The following is a 21,951-nucleotide window of genomic DNA, read 5'->3' as shown; positions in this document are numbered from 1 at the left end:
GTAAGCACTTTCAATAGCATCTTCATGAGTACTCTAAACTCCTTAGCTCCCTCTAGGAAGAACAGAGTAAACTGAAATCATGCTCCCTGGCTCTCCAAGGAGACTAGGTCTCTTATGAAACAAAGAGATAGTGCTTGGAAAACCTGGACTAAAACTAAACAACCACCTCTTCTTCAAAAATACAGGCAACTGAGGAACCTTGCAAAAAACATACAACTAAGGACAAAATGTTATGCTATAGCTCTGCTCAGCTTAACAACAAATCCAATCCTCGAAAATTTTGGTCAACTCTCAACAACATCCTCTATCCTGGAAAGCCCTCTTATCCCTCCCCATACCCTAACTCTTCCTCTCAGAAACAGCTACCCTCCTGAATAAACACTTTATCTCTTCCATCCAAAATCTGGAAAGCTCTAAGTCAAACTCTACTTCAACACCCACCCCTCCAAGTCCCACTAACACAACTTTGTTTTCATTTGAGCCAGTTCCCATTACTTACATCAAATCTCTACTACTCAAGCTAAAACCTTGCTCTCCTTCCACTGACAATCTATCTCCTACATTCCTCAAACTTGCTGCTGACTCAATTGCCTATCCTATATCTATACTAATTAATCGATCTATTCTGGAATCAACTGTCCCCACCCTTTGGAAATCTTTCTTTACTATTCCTCTTCATAAAGGTGGAAACTCCACTGACCCCTCAAACTACCGACCCATTGCCATTCTGTCCCCCCTCTCCAAGATATTAGAAAAATGTATTTGCTCGCAGCTTCTCAATCCCCTCCTCACACACCACTTACTTACCCCTACCCAACATGGAGTTCGTCCTCACCACAGCACTACCACTGCCCTCCTCTCCTTCACTCATATCATTGCAGAGGCCCTAGACAACAATAAACTCATTTCCTGTCTCTTCCTAGATCTCTCCAAAGCCTTCCATACTGTCTCTCATCCTCTACTACTATCCAAATTCGCAAATTTCCACATATCCCCCTCCGCACTGGCCTGGTTTAATAGTTACCTATCTGGCAGGGAACAATCTGTCAAATGGCTCTCATCCTCCTCACCTTTCCTTCCCATCTCCACTGGTGTTCCCCAAGGCTCCATCTTGGGACCCCTTTTGTTTAACATCTTCACCAATGATCTTTACACCTCATGCAAAAAATCCACCCTTATTCAGTATGCCAATGACTCTACACTTATATCCATCTCAAATAACATTCTTGAACTACACTCCCTGACCCAACAAGCCCTACTATCCACTGAACAATGGCTCTCTCACAACCTACTGATCATCCTAAATCCCAAAAAGACCAAACTCCTACTTTTCCTTCCTCATTTTCTTTCTCATCACAAAACCTCCTTTTTTTTACATCTTCTATCAATACAACTATCCAACCTGACACCCACACAAAACTCTTAGGGGTCATTATCGATGATGAACTAAAGTTCAAACTACACATACTCCAGTGTATAAAAAATAAAACCAGAAACTAGATCTGCTATATCGGAACAAAAAATTCCTAACCCCTGAATCTAGACTTACCCTGGCCCAGGCACTCCTCCTCCCCTCCTTCTTATATGCCGCCCCAGTTCATACCAGTATCCAGGCCTCCACTCTAAACAAACTCCAACAGACTTACCATAAAATAGCCAGATTCATTACTAACTACCCATACAACTCACACCACTGCATTTCTTTAAACTCTCTTCAATGGCTTGAACTTCCCCAATTTCTGCTATCTTATCAATGTCATATGCTACACTCTATTCTTTATAAAACCTCCTTCTGTCCATCTCTATCTTCCTTAGTCTCCTTCTACATCCCATCCCGGACCCTCCATACTTCTAACCAACAATTACTTGATGTCTACCACCCAAAAAGGTCAGTAGGCAAACTACTCTACAAACACTCCCTTGCCCATGCTTGGAACAAACTTCCCCTTGACTTACGTTCAATCTCCCACACCTCACACTTTAAAAATGAACTAAAAGCTTATTTTCTCAATTCCAGGACCTGCCCTTGCCATGACCCTACCTAGTCTTCCTTCCTTTTATGTACCCTCAAAAGGTCCATACTTAGTACTTCATTACACATCTCTATCCAATGTGTCTACTATGCATTTGCATAATTTTATACAAACAAAAAATATATATTGTTGACCTATTGAACTATATCAGTGTAAAATTATGTTACTAAGCTTCTTTTTAATGCAACTTTAACTTTTTGCATGTAGCCCAACATATGTGAATCTTTTTGCAATAACTGCTATTATATCAATATTGTTTAAAATTATACTTGTTTAAAAATGTACTACTGGAGCTTTTCTCCTCGGGTCTCCACTGAAAAATGGGCCACAAGCCCTGTTGGACAAACCCGGTTAACAAATGTCAATAAATAAATAAATAAATGTGAGAGATACAACTATATTAAGAACCTTGAATCCATGCTCTCTCACACACCAGTCAGTATGTATGACAATGAGTGGGTTGTCAGCATGCACACCTCACCTCCTACTCCACCCAAACCCACATCACACATATCTACATATGAGGAGGTCCTCACCAGAAACATACCTAAACACCAGAGCCCTCCCAAACACAAGCACAATCATGCTACACATAATAATTCCTCTGCAGAACACAATACACATAATAACTCAAGCACTAGTGTCTTATCTGTCAAGCCCTTAAGGCAAAACACAAAACCAAACATATTAGTCATAGGAGATTCCATCGTGAGACTCACAGATGTCCCTCTCACCAGGCTGGATAAGGAAAAGGTCATGATCAGCTCTTCATCAGGTGCCAGGATATGCCATATCACACAGGCACTCAAGTCTCTTAGCAATAGGTACTGTTATGACTCCATCACAGTCCATGTTGGTGTGAACGACTTGAGACGTACCTCTCTGGACTATATGAAGAGAGACATGACTGAGCTCTCGGACTATGTGTCTCAGGCAGGTATGTCCCTAGCCTTAAGCAGCATTTTACCTTCACCCAGGATGATGCCTCAATACAACAGAAAATGACTGACTTCAATAATTGGCAGTTTCTGGTGTCATTCTAAGGGAATCCAGTATCTGTCAGCCTGGGATGACATGATTAATAGACCTTGATTCTTTGCCAGATATGGTCTTCATTTGTCATCCTTGAGATTTCGATTACTGGCTAAGGCTTTTTCCACCCCATAATACCTTTTTAGGTGTGGCCTCAAGGACAAAATTCATGATGTAAAAACTCTTATCTGAAAACAACCTCAAGGTTATGCTGCTAAATGCTAGGAGTCTTAACACAAAACTGCACTCACTGGAAGCAGTCCTCACCTTGAAAGACACAGACATTTATGCAGTCACGGAGACCTGATTCAAGGTTCTGGAGAGCACCTCAGTCATATTAGGTTATACTTCCTTCCACATGTTTAGAACTCAAACTGAAAGCATGAAAACTAAAGGAGATGGTATACCAATATTCATTAAAGATAAATACACCTCCAGATTGGCTAAACAGTATGAGTCCCAGCTCCCTGGAGATGCTTCAGATGCAATTAACTGCTGTTGACACCTATTCAAGTCATTGTCAGCTACAGGACCTTCTCCATGAATCAGGACACCCACTCTGCCTATTTGGATTGACTTGAGTCTATCAAGATACATCCAAACACTATGGTTTTCGGTGACTTTAACTACTCATTCATTGACTGGGTAAATTACTCGAGCTCACTTGACCAAAGGTTCATTAACTTCGTTAACTTCAATGCCCTGGATCAGCCCCTCAGATAGAACTAGCAACTATGTCGGGTTCTACACCAATGCTTTATACAAACACCTGTATACCTGCACTGACTCGGCTGTACCTGATAGGACCAAAACAAGCTCCTCAAGGAAGAGCAAACCTGCCTGGTGGATAACTGCCATTAGCTGGCTTTACAATAAGAGGAAGAAATTGCTGTCTAAGAGTAAGAGGGAGAGAGCCCTAAACTGAAAAACTCCCTCCTCCACTTAAACAAGTGAATAAGACTTCTTGTGAAGTCTCCCAAAGCAAATTACAAATCCAAATTTGCTTCCTCAACTAAGGACAACCATAAGGCATTCTTTAGCTACATCTGTAACCTAAAAGAAAAGGCCCATATTTCTGACGAACTGCTAGTTAATGATACCACATGTACTGAGCCTGTGGACATAGATAACCTGTTGGCCAACAGGTTCTGTGAAAACTTCACTCCCTTGTCCCTGCTACATGTACCCCATGATATCCCTATCACCTGTCCACTACCTTGTATCTCTAAAGAGCAGGTCATAAACTCCCTCTCTGAGGCCATAAACAATGCATCTTTGGGACCTGATAACATCCCAGGCTGTGTCCTACATGGGCTCCAACAAGAATTAGCAACACCATTGGGTACACTTTTGAATCATAGTGTAAGCACCAGCTTCATCTCAGCCAAATGGAAAACAGCCACCATTATTCCCTTGCACAACGGTGGTGCTTCCACTGATCCTGGGAACTATAGACCTATTAGCCTAACTTATAAGCAAGACCATGGAATGAATCATCATGGACCTTATCAACAAAGATATAGGTACTCTCCAAACATTTGACCCTACTCAGTATGGATTTGTCAAAAGGAGATCATGCTTGTTAAACCCGGTGGACTTCTTTGAGGCAGCCACATAGGCCTGGATGAGGGGAAATCTGTGCATACAGCCTACCTAGGCTTAGTCAAGGCTTTTGACCCACCCCCACTAGGCATCGACCCTTATATCATTAGATGGGTCACTAAATGACTCACTGATAGTTTCATAGTTTCATAGTATAGTACTAGGCTATCTGCCTGGGGCATTTGTAAGCCTAGCCATAGTGATGTGGCTTTTGCCACCCCATGACGTGGTACAAAAAATGTACAGAATAAATTTAGAATACTGTGCCTCTGTCTAGTAGTGACACAATGAAGGTCCCCTTATATAATAGAATTAGTTTACTGTGCCCCTGTCTAGCAGTGACACAGATGTGACTAAACTTACGATCTCCCATCCACTCATTAAGATTTCTCTTGAAAAGAGTCAGTGAGGGGCTCTGCCTAATACGAACTGGGATCTTGTTCCAAAGCATGGGAAGCCTCTGGGTTATGAATCTATCCCTCCAGCATGTCCTATTCATACTTGTGCCGAGGTTTAGGTCTTTAGCTCTCATGGTCCTGGTGGATTTGGATTTTTTGAGGTGGAGCATGTCCATCAGATCCTGATTGGACATGGCCTTGTACGTCAGGCAGAGATCACCTCTGAGCAGGTGGTATGCTACTGAATAGAGCTGAAGTTTCTTTAGTCTGGAAGAATAAGACATATGTTGGAGACCCTTGATCCTTTTGGTGAGGTACTTTTGTGGTCTCTCCAGCTGTTGCAAATGCCGGGTGAGGTACATACCATATGGGGCGTTGTACTCAATCATGGGTCTGATGAGGGAGAAATATAGGGATACAATGACATCCTTGGATCTGGATGTGAATCCCTTCATGATGAGGTGTGCAAGGTAGAATGTTTTTCTAACCACTTTGGCAACGTGGGTGTCAAATGAGAGGTCGCTGTCGACTTGGGTCCCTAGGTCTCTGATTACTTTTTCTGTACTCAGTGGGTTGCTGTCTATGTGATAATTTGTGGGTACTTTGTTTTTCCCAAAGGGGATGACTATACATTTTTTGGCATTTAGTTTAAGGCCATGACTCCGGCATCAGTTGTCCATTTCTGTGAGGCCTTTTGTAGGATGTGTGTGTCTGCTGGTGTATCGACTATGGCGCCTAGTTTGCAGTCATCTGCGAACTTTGTCAGCCACAGCCCTCCCATGTTTGCTTTAACATCTGAGAAATAAATGCTGAACAAGAGGGGTCCCAGGACAGATCCCTGTGGGACACCACTTGTGACTGGCTTTGAGTCTGACATTGCTCCAGCGATTTTAACTTTATGGGTTCTGTCCTTTAGCCAGTTTGCAACCCATCTAGTGACATAAGGGTTTACTTTAAAGCTGTTGAGCTTATCTATGATGCCTGAGTGGGGTATTGTGTCGAAGGCCTTAGCCAAGTCCAGGTATGCTGTATGGACTGCTTTGCCCTCATCAATGGCTCTAGTGACTGTTTCGAAAAAGTCAACCAGGTATAAAAGGCTGGATCTGCCCTTTACAAAGCCGAACTGGGTGGGGTCAAGTGTCTGTAGGTCCCCTATGTCTCTGTTTATGAGTTCCATAATGATTCTTTCCATAGCTTTGCAGACCAGGCTGGTTAAGCTTATGGGTCGGTAGTTTCCAGGGTCTGTAGAGGCACCCCCCTTGTGGAGTGGGACCACTGTTGCTGTACGCCAGTGTTCAGGTACATACCCAGTAAGGCTAAGGTTAAATAGCATTTTTATGTGTGGGTTTAGCTCCTCTTGAGTTCACGTAACACGCAACCCGGGATACCATCAGGTCCCATTGATGCTGTGTTTTTTGCTTTATTTAGGGCGGTTCTCACTTGGACATCTGAGATGACAGGGAGAGTACATTCAGCTGGGATAAGTATTTCTTCTTTTGGGGGTGAAGGAGGGGAGAAATTTGCACTGAACCTGTCAGCCAGAATGTTGGCAATATCTGTGGGTTCAGTGTATTTTATGTTGTTGTGAACCAACTCTGAGCATATCTGAGGGTTTCCACCCAGGTTTCTAACATAGCTGAAGAAGGCTTTGTGGTTATCTTTAGTGTCCTTAGCGATTTTTCTCTCAAAGTTGGCCTTGGATGTTTTTATGAGAGAACGTAGTTTTCTGCTAATGTTGATCAGAGATGTCTTCTCTTCATGGGATTTTGCTCTGACGTGCAGTAGCTTCCTTCTTTTGCTATACAATTTGTTTATGGCTGAGGTCTACCAGACAGGACGCTTACCTTTGGTGGAGAGGGACTTGGATTTGTTTGGGATTGCATGATCCATGCATTCTTGGAGATGTCCATAGAAAGCATTTGTGAAGGATTCAGCATTGTGGGATGTGGTATCCACTGGCACAGTGGGCTTAAAGGATACCATCTCAGTCTTAAGAAGAGTGAAGTCTGCTTTTGAGAAGTTTTTCACTGTGGTCTTTTGTGCTGGGGGTGGAGGTGGGATATGTATTTCCAGGGTGATTAGTTTGTGGTCAGATCTCACTAGTGAGGGGTATACTTCCAGTGTGGAGCATTTTGTCCCCATGTTTGTGATGATCAGGTCTAGTATATTATCTCCCCTAGTGGGAGAGGTGACTAGTTGTTCCAGTGCATTTGAATTTATAAATTCCAGGAACCTTTGGGCTAGGGTATTAGGGCTAGAATAATGTACCCAATCTATGTTTGGGTAGTTGAAGTCTCCCAGTATGATGGTATTTTGTGATACATTCATATCCCCCAATGTCTTCAGGAAGGCTGAGTAGGGTTCTTGAGATTGGGAGGGTAGTCTGTAACATGCTACCAGTTGTATAGCAGTTTTGCCTATGGTTAGTTGCACCTATATGGTCTCTGATGCTTCATGTGTTGCTACTAACCTGGAGGTGTGGGTGTCCTTGATGAATATGGACACTCCCCCTCCCTCTGTGGTTCAGCCTGGGTTTTGGGGCCGAAAAGCATGATACGAGGTATAGCCTGGTAGTGCTGGGGTGCTCTCCGGAGCCTTGAACCAGGTTTCAGTTACTGCACAGATGTCGATGTTCTCCATGCTGAGGAGTGCATCAAGTGCCTGCATCTTGAGATTTAGACTTCTGGCATTGAGCAGCATTACCCTTAGTTTTTTTCCATTTTTGTTTTCTAAGGAGGTGGGTTTGTCTTTTGAGCCTTGCCTAAAAAAGGCACTATGGGTGTGGCAAGAGCCTTAGCAGCGTGGCTTGTCCAACATGTCATCCCAGGCAGACAGACATTGGATCCCATTAGAATGACACCAGTACTTGAGCCAATTGTTAAAGCTGATCATCCTGTCTTTGTATTGTGGTATCATTCTTGGTGAGGGCAGGATGCTGCTCAGGGTCAGGGTCATACTAGCCTGGGCTACATAATCGGAGAGCTCCTCTATGTCTCTTTTCATGTAGTCTAGGGAGGTACGTCTCAGGTCATTCACACCAGCATGGACAATGATGGAGTCATATTTGTACTTGCTTTGGAGTGACTTGAGTGCGTGTGTTATGTGGCGGATCCTAGCTCCCGATAGACAGCTCACAGTCACCTTCTCCTTGTTCAGCCTGGTCAGCGGGACATCAGTGTGTCTGACTATAGAGTCACCTATTACTAGTGTATCAGGCAAGGTGTTTGGCCTTAAGGGCTGTGATTGGTTGACACGCTGATTTATTGACGTATGTGTTGCATGTGTTTTGTTTTGAGGTGGTGGATTTTGGATGTCTGCTTTGGGAGCCACTGTTGTTTTGGTAAGTTTTTATTAGAGCCTCCAGTATGTCTTTGTGTTTTATGTGTTTGGTTTGCAGTTGTGGTAGGTATATGTGGGACTGGGATTGTTGTGTGTGTGGTTGCCATCTCCTCCTGTCTGGTCATGCCAGCCCTGAGTTGAGAGAGTTCAGCCTCCAGTTTGGCTATATAGTTGCATCTCTCACATGTATTTGTGTTTGTTGGGAGGAGGAGATGGTTGTCTGTGTACATGAGACAATTGTAGCATTGTCTCAAGATACCCATATTGACCAGCTGAATTGGAGACAACACCAGTAATCTACCACTCGACATGCTAGAACAGTATAAGGGAGTGCTGTACCTTTAAGGGAAGTGGATATTCACAGGGGTGGTAAGTAGATGTAGTGCTTTACTTAGTACAAGAGTGCTTACTTAGTAGAGAAGTATTGAGAACAAGTGCTAGGCTTATAATATAGTGAGCAGTCTGGTTATACTAAGAGTAGAGCTTCCTTAAGGGAAAATTTTAATAGCAGACTTGGCGGAGCCAGAAAAAGTTTAACCTTGTTTAACATTTTAAATAGTGAACTACAAAAGAGCTAGAAATGGTCCAAAACAGCCAATTACTACAGCTTCTTGTGCTGAGGTCACTTCCTACAGGGACAGGTAGGCTGCTCAAGGCTCCCCACTCCCACTGGTGAGCAAAGAAACTTCCTTCTATCCAAGTAAGATAATGGACAACACAGGAACTACACCACAGCCCAGAATACCGCAATGCCTGTAAACTGGTCTAAACTAGGCGAGGAGAGGCGGGAAAACAAGGATTTACTACTGATAGAACCCATATAGTCAAAATAGAGGACTCCTCCTCCAACAGCAGACCTGTTACCAGTGGTGTTCCACAAGTATCAGTCCTGGGACCTCTACTGTTTGGAATATATTTCTCTGAAGTACAAGCAAAAACTAAAGGTCTGTGGCTGACAAACTTTACTACTGATGACTGCAACTTGGGAGCGGACATAGAATCTCCAGATGATGTCAATATCCTACAACAGGGTTTTACACAAACAAATGATTAGTTCATAGGTTGATACTAGGTTATCTGCCCTAGGGCATTTATAAGCCTAGCCAGAGTATGTTTGGCTTTCACCACCCTTTTAGATTAGTTGACTGTGCCTCTGTATAGTAGGTCACAGAAGATAGTCCTTTTAAGGTTTGCTTACTGTACCTCTGTCAAGCAGCGACACAGACGAGATCCCAGGGGTAAACCTACGATCTCCCATCCACTCATCAAGATTTCTCTTGAAGAGGGTCAGTGAGGGGCTCTGCCTGACATGGATTGGGATTTTGTTCCAGAGTGAGGGGAGCCTCTGGGATATGAATCTGTCCCTCCAGCATATCCTATTTATTTCTGTGCTGAGGTTCAAGTCCCTGGAGCATGTAGCTCTAAGGGATTTAGATTTCCTGAAGTGAAGCATGTCCATTAATTCTGGATTGGACATGGCTTTATACGTCAGACACAGATCACCTATGAGTAGGCGGTACGCGACTGAGTAGAGCTGGAGTTTCTTTAGCTGAACTGCATAGGTCATCTGTTTGAGCCCCTTGATCCTCTTGGTGAGATACTTTTGTGGACTTTCTAGTTGCTGAAGGTGTCAGGTAAGGTACATCCCAAACGGGGCATTGTACTCAATTATGGGCCTGATAAGTGATGAGTAGAGGGGCACAATGACCTCTCTTGATCTAGATGTGAACCCTTTCATGATAAGGTGGGCTATATAGAAGGTCTTTCTAACCACTTTGGCAACGTGATTGTCAAAGGAGAGATTGCTATCTACTTGGGTCCCCAAGTCCCTAATTACTTCTTCCATACTTAATGGATTACCACCTATGTGGTAATTTGTGGGCACTTTGTTTTTTCCAAAGGGGATGACTATGCACTTTTTGGCATTTAGCTTTAGGCCATGACTCTGGCACCAGTTATCCGTCTCTGTGAGACCCTTTTGGAGGATGCTTGTGTCAGTCAGAGAGTCGATTATAGCACCCAGTTTGCAGTCATTTGCGAACTTGGTCAGCCATAGTCCACCGATGTTAGCCTGTACCTCGGAGAAATATATATCGAACAAGAGAGGTCCCAGGACTGAGCCTTGTGGGACACCACTTGTAACTGGTTTAGAGTCTGACATGGCACCTGCTATTCTGACCATGTGGGTTCTATCCCTGAGCCAGTTTGCAACCCATCTTGTGACACAGGGGTTGATATTTAAGCTGGTGAGCTTATTTATGATGCCCGAGTGGGGTATTGTGTCAAAGGCCTTTGCGAGGTCCAGGTAGGCTGTGTGGACTACCTTCCCTTCATCTATGGCTTTGGTAACTGTTTCAAAGAAGTCAACCAGGTTCAAGAGGCAAGATCTGCCCTTAACGAAGCCGAATCGGGTAGGATCCAGTGTCTGGAGGTTCCTAATGTCTTTGTTTATGATTTCCATGATGATACGCTCCATAGCTTTGCAGACCAGGCTAGTCAGGCTTATAGAGCAATAGTTTCCAGGGTCTGTTGTGGCACTACCTTTGTGGAGTGGGACCACTGTTGCTTTACACCATTCCTTGGGAACATATCCTGTAGTAAGGCTGAGATTGAACAGTGACTTTATATGAGGGTTTAGTTCTTCTTGGAGCTCATGTAAGATGCAGCCAGGGACACCATCTGGTTCCATTGATGCTGTGTTTTCAGCTTGAGAGAGGGCAGCTCTCACCTGTGCATCTGTGATCCCATGAAGGCTACACTCTGTTGGGATAGACATTTGCTCTTTTGGGGGAGGAAGGGGGGGGGGAGTTTGCACTGAACCTTTCTGCCAGGATGTTGGCAATGTCTGTGGGTTCAGTGAATTTTTTGTCATTTTGCACTAACTCAGAGAATATCTGGGAGTTGCCTCCCATGTTTCTGACATAACTAAAGACGGCCTTGTGATTATCTTTAGTGTCTTGTGCAACTTTTCTTTCAAAGCTGGCCTTAGAAGATTTTATGAGGGATCGTAGTTTCTTGCTAGTACTGATCAGTGACGCCTTCCCTTTCTGGGATTTTGCTCTGTCATGTAGTAGCTTTCTCCTTCTGTTGTATAGCTTATTTATGGCCAGGGTCCACCAGACAGGTCTCCTGCCTTTGGAGGAGTGAGTCTTGGTTTTATTTGGGATAGCATGCTCCATGCATTCCTGTAGGTTTCCATAGAACGCTTTTGTAATGGATTCTGCATTTTGGGCTGTATTGTCCACTGGCCTGGGGGCTTTGAAGGATTCCACCTCAGTTTTGAGAAGTGTGAAGTTTGCTTTTGAGAAGTTCTTCACCGTGGTTTCCTTGGCTAGGGGTGGGGATGGAATAAGGATGTCCAGTGAGATTTGTTTTTGGTCTGATCTTACCAATGAGGGGTATACCTCTGGTGTGGAACATAGAGACCCCATATTGGTGATGACCAGATCCAGTATGTTATCCCCTCTTGTGGGAGTGGTGACCAGTTGTTCCATAGCATTTGAGTTTATAAATTCTAGGAACCGTTGGGTGAGGGTGTTTGGGCTTGAGTAGTTTTCCCAATCAATGTTTGGGTAGTTGAAGTCACCCAAAATAATAGTGTTTGGAGAGACCTTCATATTCTCCAGTGTTCTCAGGAAAGCCGAGTGAGGTTCCTGTGTTTGGGAGGGTGGTCTGTAGCAGGCTACAAACTGAAAGGCAGTTTTGCCCACTGTTAGTTGCACATGGATGGTCTACAAAGCTTCGTGCAGTGCCACTAGCCTGGAGGTGTGGGTATCTTTGATAAATATGGATACTCCCCCTCCTTTTGTGGTTCAGTCCGAGTTTTGGGGCCGGAAAGCATGGCATGAAGTATAGCCTGGTAGTGCTGGGGTGCTCTCGGGAGCCTTGAACCAGGTTTCTGTTACTGCACAGATATCAATATTCTCCATACTGAGGAGAGTCTCGAGTGCGTGCATCTTGAGGTTTAGACTTCTGGCGTTGAACAGCATTACCCTTAGTTTGTTTTCTTTGTGTTGTCTATGGAGGTGGGTTTGTCTTTTGAGCCTTGCCTAAAAAAGGCACTATGGGGGAGGCAAGAGCCTTAGCCAGTATTCAAAAACCCAGGGGTGACAGGTGCAAGCCGTCCCTAGCGAAGCAACGTGGCTTGTCGAGCATGTCATCCCAGGCTGACAGACACTGGATCCCCTTTGAATGACACCAATACTTTAGCCAATTGTTAAAATTGATCATGCCCTTAAACTCAAGGCAAAAAATGTATTATCATCCCTTTTAGTAAGAGCAATCTTCCTGCTAACTACCACATCAATAGAAACACCTTAAGTACACACTCAGTGGTGAGAGACGTGGGCACACAGGCTGACAGCAACCTTAACTTTGACCTTCATGTCTCCACAGTGGTAAGAAGGGTATTCTATATTGCTCATAAGTAAGGGCATTGTCTTTAGAAAAAAAAAGAAGTTATAACCTCCCTCTACATTTCCCTCATCAAGCCAATAATTGAGTACAACTCCCCTTTTAGTATGTACCGTTCCAAGCACCTGCAGCACTTGGAGAGACCACAAATGTTCCTCACAAGGAATATTCAGGGTCTTCAGCATCTGTCCGATGTAGATTGCCTGAAATCACTGCCACTTTATTCTGTTTCATACGGACTACTCAGAGGTGATCTCTGCCTTGCATACAAAGCAATCTCTGACCCTGCTTTATTGGAAATGTTGCATATCCATAAGTCAAATGTTACACGGGTTACTCACTCTAAAGACCTTAACCTGGTATGTGACATTAATAGAACATGGACGAGGGGAATACTGTGCATACAGCCTACCTAGGCTAGAGTACAATGCCCCTTTTGATATGTACCTCACAAGACCTCTACAACAACTGGAAAGGCCACAGTAATACCTCACAAAGAGGATTACTGGCCTCAAAGAGATGCCCTACACAGACCGTCTCAAAAAACTCCAGCTTTACTTCATCGCATATCACCTACTCAGAGGCGATCTCTGCCTAACATACAAAGCTATGTCAAACCCAGAGGTGTTGGACATGCTCCACTTAAAGAAATCCCAATCCCTCTGAGCTACACGCTCTAGGGACCTAAACCTTGTCACCACAATAAACAGAATATGCTGGAGGGATAGATTCCTGTCCCAGAGACTCCACATACTCTGGAACAAGCTACCTATCTATATCAAATAAAGCTCCTCATTAGCACTCTTCAAGAAAAATCTTGATGATTGGATGGGAAATAGGAAATTCACCCCGGGGACCACTTCTGTGGCTCTGCTCGACAGGGGCTCAAGAAAATAATTTTCTTGGGTGGCGAAAGCCAGGGTCCCTTTTTGGCTAGGCCTATATAGGCCCTAGGACCAATAGCCTAGTACCTACCTATGAACCTGCTGGAGGGACAGATTTGTCACCCAGAGGTTACCACACCTTTGGAACAGACTCTCACTTCATGTCAAACAGAGCACCTCTTTGGCCCTTTTCAAATGCAGTCTAGACAATTGCAAAGGGTAACTGTAAATTCATCCTGGGGGTTCCTCCTGTGTCCCTCTTGGACACGAGCAATTGCTGTTGATCATGAAAATAAGGGTAGAACTTGTCTAGGCTTGTAAGGGCCCTAGGGCCATTACCCTAGTAACATCCTATGATCCTATGAGTGTGAGAGGTATTTCATTCATTACTACATCTGTAAAGATCTTTATTAATTTAGATTGCCCTATGCCTTCCTCGAGCCTAATATCTCTGTCCATGCCAGACAAAAGGTGTAATATCCAATGCAATATTTGTTATGTATCTTAAGTTCTGCTTGATGACCGACTTCTACTTCTGGTTTGTTTCTCTGCTATCACATTAATGTGCTACAACACTGCTATGACTCAGTATAAACTGGCAGACCCTTTGAAAAGTGCTCTCAATTAAAGCATCCTCATATATTTAACAATGTGGAATCAGCTTTGGCTTCCCGTTGAAATGTTAGCACTCATAATGCTTACTGCCGACAGAATGAACAAAAAAAAAATAGAAAATCTAGGAGAAGAGAGTCTTGAACATTGCTCTTCTCCTTTAAACTTCTCTTTTTGCAAGGGAGCAGGACCTCTGCAACCCCCATGTGGAGGAAACGCCCCCTCACACATCCTGAACTTATATATAACAACTCAGAGATTGTCATATCTTGGACAAAAGGGAATATTCCAAGCAATGGCCATCTCAGACTTAGTATATGGAAGTCAGATTTTTTTGGCCATTCATTCCCCGTCTTTTCGTGACTCACTCTAGCAAGACCCAAAATTTTAAATAGTAGTTCCTTCCTTTATCTGTGCTTTATGTTCCGTTATTGCATTGCTGGCATTATTTACTCTATATTCTGCATTTTTTTCATGCAGCAAACCAGTTTGATTACAGAATTGTGTGTCTTGTATGTAATACTGTGATGTTGTGTAAGTTTATAACACTTAAGGTAGCCCTTTGACTAAAACCTCATGTGGCACTCTAGCATTATTATTGCTAGTTGCATACATGACCTTCGTCTAGGAACATACATGACATGAAGCAGTACAGTCGTCTCTCAAAAGAGATGCCAAGTCCTCTGTCACTTTTTGTTAGGTATGATGCTTCTGGCCCTATTGCCATACATATAGGCAAGTGTCTTAGTGCCAGTGTGTAATTCTACGGCATTTCTATTTTAATGATGTCTGAGATTATAAATTTGGATATACAGATATGGACCACTGTATGTGCTAGAAACTAATGTATTTATTTATTGTGTAGAAGGTCTGATTGGACTATGCAACACCCCTTTTTCATACTTGTGAAGAAAAGCTCCAAAATGTTAAAAGAAAACATCCAATTAAAATAACAATGATGTGGTAGAAGAAAGAACTAATCTGATACTTACAGCATTTTGTTAAGTAAATAAGTTAGAAAAAAAAACAAGCATGGAACAGTATGAAATGGGAGAGGGGATAGTAGATGGACTGTAACAGACATATACTGAGTAGGAGAGATCCTACCTAAAAAAATAAAGTCAGAGTGAGAAGGAGTGAAAGGAAATAGTTTACAGAAATGTGAGTAAGGAGCATTTTGGAAAAACAAATTTCCAACATTTTGTCACTTGAAATTTTGTTGTCCTGTGTACTCTGATCTAACTGTTGCATTTACTTAGAAAAGCAGTATGAGACACTGGGGTGTTGAAACACACACACACACACACACACACACACACACACACACACACACACACACACCTGTTATGACTGAAAAAGGAGTAGCCCTAGTGCACATGGTTATCTGTATCAATAAACCTGGAGAGTTTGAAAAATGTAGCAAAGATGAGGTTTTGGGAAAAAAATTACCCTGATTTAAACACTCTGTGAGCACAAAATAGTTAATTAAAGCCCATGCACATGTTGTGCCATCCACCAGACCGCCTTGCTTTTTAAATGTCAACTATATACAAAAATGTACATAACCATTTGAAATAGGGTCGATATTATATCAGTGAACACTTGAAACTGCAAATGCTGTAAAATCGACCCAAACACTTAGAAAATCCAAAATGCTGAATACATGGTCAGATTTCTTTTCCCCAGGAAAATAAAAAGCTGATCTGTAAAAAAAAAAAACAAACACAAAATAAAGTGGGGGCCTTCGCCCTCACACCCCCCTACTTAAATATACCAACTCCAAAATCGCACCACAGTGGAGGAAATGGTAAAGTCCCGAAAATTCTGCCATTTCGAGTAAACATGTTCGATTAAACAGCGTTCGCAACTTTAAGCGTTCGCTTACATAATAGGAACCCTTTGAAATATTGGGTCTTAAAATGCCTGGATCTGTAATATTGTGACTTGCATATACTAAGTTGCCATTTCTGAGAATATTCTTTTCTGCAAGGTATGGCGATCTCAGAGTTGTAAATATACATTTATTTATTTTTATTTGTTTTATTTTACATTTGTAGACCAGGAGAGTCCAACTGGATTACAAGTTCATTTTCAGTGGAGGCCCAGGGAGAAAAGCTCCAAGAGAACTTGTTGTTGTTGTTGTATCTTTCGGCTTTTCCTGGTTAGGGGTCGCCACAGCGGAACTCCGGTCCGCTAATGATTGGCAGTAGATTTTTACGTACCGACTTGCCAGGCCTGACGCACAACCTTCAAAGAAGGTATGCCCATTCACGCATGTCTCCACATAGAAGACGCTTTAGCTGAGAATCGAACAGGGCAACGTCTTACTGTGAGGCGACAACTATTTTTTACAAAACATAGTTTTACAGACAGACCTTTGACATACAATTTCCATAGAAGAGACTTTGACATACAAAATAACTAACAGATAGGATACATTCGTTCTCTACAATATAATATTACATTTTAGAAGATATTCCTAAGTTTAGGATTCCTGTGATAGATTTACTCTCAGAGTAAAAGCAGAGAGACGTAGAATAAGGCTCTGAGAGAGCAGCTGATGCTCTCTATAGTTGAGAAGGATAACAAACTGATTCACTATATATCTTCGCCTGGTTTTAGTTGAGAAGGATAACAAATTGATTTACAATATGTCTTCTCCTGGTTTTAGTTGCTTATGGAAAGCACAACATTGCCTGGATAGTTTTCTCTAACTCCTGGAGAGATGGGATGAGCAGTAGATTAACAGTCCTAAGTGGGTATAGTACTATGATTGGTTGGCTTAGCAGAGTTACTTAAGTTAGGTGAAGTGTTCTAATGAGACATTAGCCAGGGGGATACAGGAGCACAGTCAATTATTAAAAAAGTGAGTTTTATCAAGTTTCTTGAACTGTGATGGGGATTTGTTGTCAGTTATGTGGACAAGAAGGGAGTTCCAGGTTTTTGCTATACAGTGGCTGTAGACAGACTTACCAGCTTCATAGTTATATTTGGTTATTTGAGGAGGTTTTGTGTGCTAGACCTCAAGGGCCTGGCAGTTGTATAGGGTTGCAAAAGATTTTGTAGGGCTGGGGGGTACATACAAGGGATGCAGGGGGCTTGACCCTCTTCAAAAAACAAGTTTAAAAGAGAACAGCCATGTTTGATATTCACTGTTCTGTACTTTCAGTTGTTTAATACTCAGTACACTGCATTCTTCTTAAACTCTGCTGAACAGCAAAAAGCATACCGAGCTGAAGGTGTCCACATTTGTCTCATAATAGGCATAGCAGGCTGTCCACAACTAGAAAGTATAGCTAGATAACAAAGTGTGAAATGGCTGTCTACTAAATTGCAGAACATCAAGTTGTGAAGTAAAAAGAAAACTCAGACATCAGAACAGAGAACTCCTAGTGGTAGTAGTCTTGGTTGCCAATATATCAGAGGACACTGTGTAGAAATACAAATCTCTAAGATGTCAAGTCAACTGTGTTACTAAACAGCTATTGCAATGTGAAGTGCCTTGCTCAGCATGTTAATGCTTAACTTTCAGCATCCTTTCTATATGCTCTTATTCAACCAGAACTTAAAATAGTAACCCTAGTATGGCAGACAAGGACTTTTAGCAGCGAAGGACAATCACTGATGCAGTCAACCTTTTAAAATTATTCAGACAATGTGTGGGCGTGCACATGCCTTTGCGAGCGCGTGTGTGTATGTGTGTGCGTGTGTGCATGTGTGTGTTTGTTGCTCTTTGGTGGATGTACAGAATCCTACCTAAGCCTTATAGCAACAGCTGCTTTCATACCATCTTCTTGGCTTATGCTGTCCATCTGGTAAAAAAAAAAAAATATATATATATATATATATATATACACATATGAAATGATCCAGATTCCTTGCAGTTTTACAGTATATATATATATATATATATATATATATATATATATATATATATATATATATATATATATATCTAGTTTCAGGCCATACCACAGCACCACTTCAGCCCTCCTTTCCTTCACTACTGCAATAAACCAAAACAGGAATGACAATAGGCTAACCTCTGCCCTCTTTCTTGACATATCAAAAGCCTTTGACATGGTCAAACATGAACGTCTCATTCTTTCACTAAAACCTATTTCCCTCAACAAGCCTACTATCCAGTGGTTCCAGTCCTACCTGACTGGTAGACAGCAGGCGGTACTATGGCAGGGCAAATTCTCCAGCCATTTACCTCTCACACTTGGTGTCCCTCAAGGGTCCGTACTAGGTCCACTACTCCTCTCTATTTTTATCAACAACCTCCATACTGCTATCCCTAAAGCCACCTGCATTCAATACACAGATGATTCCACTCTCATCTGCTCAGCCACCTTCCCATCCGACTTGCAAATCTTAACCCAAAATACATTTAACACTATCGTGAATTGGTTCACCAACCCCAATAAAACTAAACTTCTACTCTTCTCTCCCACTAGTAGATCCACCACACTTTCATTCTCTGTCACATCTAACAATGGTACTACTATTTCCCCAGATAATCACACCAAATTGCTAGGGGTTATCATAGGCAATAATCAGGTCAACAAAACCATACAGAGCATCAATAAGAAGCTTGGATCACTTTAAAGAAACAAGACATTTTTAATCCCACTGGCTAGGACTGCAATCGCCCGATCACATCTACTCTCTACTCTTTTATATGCCTCACCTGTACTCTCAAACCTCAACAAATCCGAACTAGGTAAGCTGTCCCATAGCTACAATCATATTGCTAGATTCGCCACTGGCTCCACCTATAGAACCCACCACTGCCAAAACCTTAAACAACTAGACTGGCTAGAACTGCCTAGCTTAATTCAGTTCAATCAACTCTTAATAGCGCACAAAATTTTGTACCACCCTGAGGATACCCCCTCAATTAAAAATATTATTAAGCCATATAGCAACCTAAAATCCCTACGGTCAGCCGTGAAACTATTGGTCCAAACCCACAAAGCTAATAACTCTGCTGGTGAATCCCTGTTTGCCAACTTCATTGGCAAAACCTGGAATTCATTGCCAAACTATATAACCCTACAATTCTCCAAAAGTCTCTTCAAAAAAAACCTCAAACAGTATCTCAAAGTGAATTGGCTATGCCCATGTATCAACCCTGATTATGTTATAAACTAAAAGCATATTCTGCAATTATCATAACTTGTAACTACATCACCAAGCTCTGCTTCCAGTCTGATGTCTCTTACTTTTAATTGCCTGTCCATGAGAATTGTGAGTCCCTACTAGAGAACACTGCTAACCCATTGTATATAATCACTTTGTTTTTATAATTGTTTGCTAACTTCTGTGTAATCTATGTAAGTTTGTCTATGTGGAGCTTTTCTCCCAGGGCCTCCACTGAAAATGGACATGTATCCAGTCGGACTATCCCGGTAAACAAATGTAAAATAAATAAATAATTTAAATATATATATATATATATATATATATATATATATATATATATATATATACATACACACACACACACACACAGTATATCTGTTGTGTTTTAGGCAGAAAGCCAGACATTTAATGATTCAAAAGCTTTATCATGTGATTAAATCTCCACAGACGTGAGAGAGGCCCCATTTGAGGTAAATCCCTTACTGTGTCCCAGATGAGCCATATTCGATTAGCTGCAGATGTACTAGAGGGCCCACAAAGGGGAGTATGGCATGATCAGCCAAAATCACCTCTCTCTCATCCTGGAGGAGGTAATAACCCTAGGCCTGCTGCAACAGAAGACCCCAGTGAGCTGTGTACTTTAAGCGGGTACTGCTTGATCTGTGAGTTGCGGCTACATGGAATCATGCATGCACCTTCCAAAAGCAGCAATTGTGTCTCTCACAAGACTGCCATGGGGCAATGAGTGGGCGGGGCACACTCTGAATCAGCAGTATGATGCTGGATCAGTCCTCTCAATCTCCTTTCTAGGTCTTCCAAACATGAGTCAAGCTGAGCCTTGGGGAGACAATGTTAGGGCTGGTTGAAAATGGAGAGCAGATGATGGCTGCTGCTGATCTACTGTTACAAGAGAAAAAAAAAAGACTTTACAGATGTAGCAAAAAAAAAAAAAAAAAAAACATCAGACTGGATTAACCCTCCTCCAAAAATAGCTGCACCATAAACTATGCATTTCAGTGCTCACCTCTGAAACACACGCACTATCTAGTGGCATACTACAACATAAGAAGGAAGTAATGTAACATAGCAATACATATACAACATTCTATAGCCCATGAAGAAGTAATAATTTGGGTCTCTAGATGTTCTTCAGTCACTTAGGTGCAATGGACTATGATGATCAATGGCGGTTTAGCCAACGCTTAGGTATACATATATGTGTGTGTGAGTGTGTGTGTGTGTGTGTGTGTGTGTGTGTGTGTGTGTGTGTGTGTGTGTGTGTGTGTGTGTGTGTGTGTGTGTGTGTGGCAAAAGTATCCACCCTGAAAAACTTCTCCAAAGTTAACTTTGGGCTCTGAAAAACAAAGGTGGCTAATTTCATGGCACCCATGCAAATGGAGAGTGGTTGCATGACCGCCAAATCATACACCAATGCACTGTACGAACACGTACACAAATGCATGGATCTCACCATACCCAATAGAACCAAGATGCTCTTCTACAAAAAAAGGAAGCATAAACAAACTCTACAACAGAAGGAGGAAACGGATGCAGAATAAGGTGAAGTCCCAAGACTGGAAAAACTCCCTTATCAGCCTTAACAAAATGTTGAGATCCCTCATCAAATCCTCTAAAGCTAGCTATGATAACAGAATTGCAGCAGATAGTAAAGACTACCACAAGGCCTTCTATAGTTATGTATCTATTCATTTTTTTATTTATTTAACATTTGTTGACCGGGAAAGTCCAACTAGGTTCCACAGATCCTGTTTTCAGCAAAGGCCCGGGGAGAAATGCTATGTAAAGAAAACCCAGACTACCACAAGGTCTTCTATAGTTATGTATCTATTTATTTTTTTATTTATTTAACATTTGTTGACCGGAAAAGTCTGACTAGGTTCCACAGATCCTGTTTTCAGCAGAGGCCCGGGGAGAAATGCTATGTAAAGAAAACCCACGACAATACCCAGATTTGCTTGGAGCTGTTGCACAATGGCACATCCTATACTGAGCCAACAGATATTGCCAATATACTGGCTGACAGATTCAGTGCAAACTTTACCCCTCCCCCCCAAGGACCAATCACTATACCAGTAGATTGACAGGCGCACAGTGTTACTACTGCACAGGTTAAAACAGTACTGTCCAATGCCAAGAATACAGCTTCTATGGGACCTGACAATATCCCTGGCTGTGTTCTACATGAACTACAGAGTGAACTGGCACCTCCCCTGTGTGCCCTGTTCAATCACAGCGTCATCTCAGGCTTTGTCCCTCCTGAATGGAACACTGCTATAGTCATCCCTCTCCACAAAGAAGGAGTGACTACAGGCCCTGGGAACTATCGTCCCATTAGCCTGACAAGTCTGATATGCAAAGCTATGGAACACATCATCATGGACCTAATAAACAAGGTTATAGGGAATCTTCAAACTCTGGATCCCACACAGTTTGGTTTTATGAAGGGTAGATCATGCCTGCTCAACTTAG

Source organism: Protopterus annectens, chromosome 1.part1, assembly GCF_019279795.1.
Source record: "Protopterus annectens isolate FY-2018-M chromosome 1.part1, PAN1.0, whole genome shotgun sequence".
In the NCBI taxonomy this organism is placed as follows: Eukaryota; Metazoa; Chordata; order Ceratodontiformes; family Protopteridae; genus Protopterus; species Protopterus annectens.
Note: the sequence above shows the minus strand (reverse complement) of the source record.